We start from the raw sequence: 4,709 nt of genomic DNA on the forward strand, positions 1-4,709 counted from the left end.
CCGTGTGGTTTTTTTTTTCTTCCTCTGCCGCTCCGCACCGAGGGGGGTGGTGTGTGTGTGTGTGTGGGGGGGGGGGTTGGTTTGGTGCGTGGATTTTTTTTTGATTTATTTTTCTAAATATCCTGCCGCCACCGCTGTATCGGAAGAAGAAGAAGAAGAAGAAGAAGGAGTCCGCCTCCTCCCCCCTTCTGCTGCTCTCCTCCTGCTCGGGTTTTTCCCAGAGAGAGAGAGTGATAGAGAGACACACAGAAAGAGTGTGTGTGTGTGTGTGTGTGAGAGAGAGAGAGAGAGAGAGAGAGAGAGAGAGAGAGAGAGATCACCGCCCTGGCGGACCGAGGCGGCAGAGCGCATGCGCGGATTCACGTCCGTCCGAGCAGGAGGAGACCCGGAGTTATCTATAATAAAACTTTATATACTATATATACTAAGTTGTATTTGTACATGTTGTTACACAACATAAATGATCGTTTAAAGGGTTAATCAATTCATTAGACCGAGTTTTAATCATAAATTATCTTTATTACATACTTTTATACACTCACTCGACCTCTTTTATACAAGTATAATTTATGCAACGCGTTTTTCTCCACACATGTATGCATACATAACGAAAGATGTAATTAGTTTAATGTAACTGTACAAAAGCTATGCTAATGGTATGCAGCTGTTCATATATATATAGAATATAGTTCATATAAATATAATACAAATATGATAAAGGTGCCAGGCCTGCAGTTTTAAATGAGACAAATGTGAATGACTCGTGCCATCAGTACATATGCATAACTTAACTCGGGACTGTTTACTATCTTTGTAAAGTGACACTAAATCAGACAGCAGATTATTTCAACAATATTCTTAATGTTTGAATTCCCTAATAGCTTGTATAGATGCAGTGCATTGAGAGATGATGATGATGATGAAGTGACCAGCAGAGAAGTAAAGATTTTCAGCAACATCCTGCTTTGCATTCTCACCACAGATCTGCCTTAGATACATCTGGCCACAGATTCAAACCACTGGGCCTCCAGCTTCTCTTCTTTTCTTCTGCTGAGGACATTTAGAGAAGATTTAAAAGCTGGATTTACTACAATGTTCTTCACGGGACTCTCGCTCTCCTCTAATCAATGGGTCGACTGGGGAAAACTGTGACCATAAAATAACACAGATACCTAGAAAGAGAGAGGAAAAACAACATCATTTGTCTGTCATTTGTCAATTTAAGGTTCACAACTGTACTGATTCTCATCAAGTGCCATCGATGCTATTATCCTCCAACAGTTTATTCTGAAGGCGTACTCTATTCATACATCCATATTTCCTGGTATATAAGAAGATAAAGTTGCACGTAACTACAAAACTCTTGCATATTAAAATTTGCCCTAATTTGCGAGTGTCAGTGAGTGTAAAAAGGAGTCATTTGAAGGTGGCTGAAGCTCAAAAACTCCAAGACTCTTGTATTTGCGGTTGTAATTAGGGGTTTCTCTGGTTTGTTGTTTGGTTATAAAAGAGGATAAAATCACCATTTTCTTAGTTTAAATGTGTAATTTGTGGAATTTTAACAGGATGGTTGATATGTTTTTAGTGAGTGACTGCTTCAAATGATGTGGATGGACCAAGAGAAACAGAAGGGGGCGCCATACACCAAGGAGACAGGGAGGCAGCGAGAGAGAATTACTAAAAACCTACAAGTGCATGTTGAGTTTACTGAATCACCTGCCATTTACTTTAATTGTGAAGTCCATCACACATCACTGCCAAACGCTCTTATTTTCATTCTCTTCCATAAGGCTCTTAAATCATTATCCTGGGGTTACAGGGACACTGTCAGGGTGCTGTAACCACTGACATCTCACCTGCTTTGAGTCAGCTGCCGGTGACGCTGATTATCAGGGTCCTGAAGTTTTAAGAAATACCCAGCAGTTGACTTTAAATCTTGGAGGAGAAGTCTGTTTTTTCAGTTGAGCGCCCCCCTGTTGGAACACTGACACTGACACGAGCTGGCTTTAGTCTCCACCACAACATGTTATCAGAGGTTAACCTTTGATCGGTGATACCATTCTGAATCATATCTGGCAGCACAAATCTCCTCTGATATGTGTACGGGGTGTGAAGTCTTATCAAATGCATTTCCACTGCCTAAAGCATATCTGCTGCTTTGTGTGCAGGTGACATGAAAACATTCAGGAAGGCCTTGATGGATTGTAGAGCTCGCTAATACAACAACACAGGGCAAAAACACACAAGGTGGTGGGACTTTTGAATACATTTGAATGATTTCTCGTGTGTTAATATGTCTAGCCTCAAATGATGCCAAAATGCTGTAACGTGTAGAAAACACGTGGCTGTCCATGAAATATGCTAAACCTGCCACTTGTAAAATGTCCTGTGCAGTGCTTTCTGTCACCACAGGGGGGCACTAAAGCTGCATATCAAGTTGTTGATACACACACAGCATTTTGAGGTTATGCAGATGGTCTGTTTTTTTTGGTGGGGGGGGGGTTTGCAGACAGATATTGACTAACAGCTGCATTCAGGATGCATTTGCTCCCTCTGCTCCAAACATCTGATTTGTCCTCAAAGAACTTTAACTGAGTGCAGTTGTGTTTTTTGTTATGACTCTATGATCCAGGTAAGGTCGACTGAGCCTGTGCTGTTTTGTCTCAACGACACCTTGATTCACTTTCACATTACTAGGCATTACCACCTGAGTGCTGCCTACACAACCATAATCTTATAGTGATTAGTTCCACTGGGGGACTTAGAGCTTAATTGCTTTGCCTGAGGATAGGACTAGTCATTTTTAAGGGAAGACTGAGTGTTTCTCATTGAGTTTCATGTCAAGTTAATTTCCCTCATCATCGCAAGTGTGTCTCAAAGGACGTCAAACAGAAAGAGCCTTCGGAGAGCTGGCATGTCAACAAAACAACGTGCAGAGGATTCTGCTACAGAATCGAACTGAATGAAGGAAACGAGGAAACACAAACCGCCAGAGAAAATGTGTCATGTAAAGTAAAAAAGAAAAAGCCTCAAGTGTGACAATTCAACAACGGATTTCCAGAAGGAGAGCAGAGTATTCAGCAGCTGTTGTGAGAAAACATCACAATGGTTACGGAGAACTTTCAGTGAAACAAACATGATGAGGCAGAAAGATGGAGCTTTGGGCAACAACGGCAGGCGGGAAACAGCATGAGTTACCTCCAATCACCACGTTAGTTTACATGTAAACAAAATTGATTTAGTCTATGTGTGACATCGATGTGTAAATGGATTTGCTTGCTTAAATGTGCCAGGTCAAGCTGACCTGTTTAAATACATGAAAAATGAACACCTTTTCCAGCAGAAAACCTTTTTCTCTTCGTTGGGATTTGACTCCTGCTGTGTTATTTGTAACTTGACTCTACATGTTGACATTCTTCAGATACTATTCAGGTCAGATTGACTTGACAGTGAGAATAGAAGCTAAAAATATCAAAATTGCAAAAAGAAAACCCAGATGTTTTCACTTTTAAATCAGAGGACAAATGTCATCCTATCCCTGCCACCATCAGCTAAATTTAGAGAAACTGAAGTCAACAACGCATGGCTGAGGTGGAGGAAGTGAAACCTCCACCCATGTCTGCAAAACAGGATATGCAAACACACACCCACACAAAACCTACAAATTTATCCCCACATGCATTAATACTTCTTCCCTCCCCACTGATGTGAAAAACCTTTGTTTTCCTGTAGTGGTAGTATTTACTTCTTACCTTATTGTGTATTTCTGTTGTTCCTGTTCTGTTGTTGTGTCATAAAAACATTTCTGTGGCACGACTTTATTCTGCTTTTCATGAGCTCAGAATAACAGCCCTGTTTTCAACTTTGTGACGGTGCATTTTCCAGCTAATCAAAGGGGGATTCAAATAGTTTATTTACCTTAAAAAGTAGGAGAGTTTTCTCAGCCCACAAAGGAAAACTTCATCCTTCAGTTTAATAGAGAAATTACAAATCACAGTATTTTGGAGAATTTGGTTTTCAGTGGACAGGAAGGGTATGAGCAATTGTAATCTGAACAGTGACTAGTAACTAAAGCTGTTAGACACTTAAAGCTCAACAAAACAATCCAGTTTTCGTGACACTGCCATTGAATCAAATAGGAATCTAATAGGAGAGACGTCACTAGCTTGTACTGACAAAGCCACAGCTAATTATCATCAACTCTGCAGCCTTTTTAGACGTTTGTAGCTCATAGTTTTTGGTGTCGTTGCACATTTACTGTGTGGCTCAGTCTCAGTCTTAGTGCTCCCATCACTGCCAGCAGCACTCTCATTAACCCTGTCGTTCTCAGGAGGTGGTGGAGACCAAACCAGAACTAAAAGGAGCCTGAATACTGGACTTTCATTCACCAGGTGGACACAAACGCGGCTCCACATCGATGTTACTGTTACTCTGTTTGCTGTTTGCTAAATTGTTAGCCTCATCCACTGGTGATATCATCTTCACATGTCTGTCAGCTTGTCAAGGAGTTCTGCTGCTCCCTAGTGGCCAAACTTATATTATTATTTTGAATTGTATAATAGCTGTACAAAAGTTTAAACCCAGAATCACAACTACAGTCTCAACAGAGAACGTGGGCTCATTTTCAGGTGTTCAGGTGCAGTTTGTTGACATCAAACAGACTGAACCAAAGGAGTAAATGCTGCTGTATATTAATATATTTATATTAT

The sequence above is a fragment of the Enoplosus armatus genome (assembly GCF_043641665.1).
Source record: "Enoplosus armatus isolate fEnoArm2 chromosome 8 unlocalized genomic scaffold, fEnoArm2.hap1 SUPER_8_unloc_2, whole genome shotgun sequence".
Lineage (NCBI taxonomy): Eukaryota > Metazoa > Chordata > Actinopteri > Centrarchiformes > Enoplosidae > Enoplosus > Enoplosus armatus.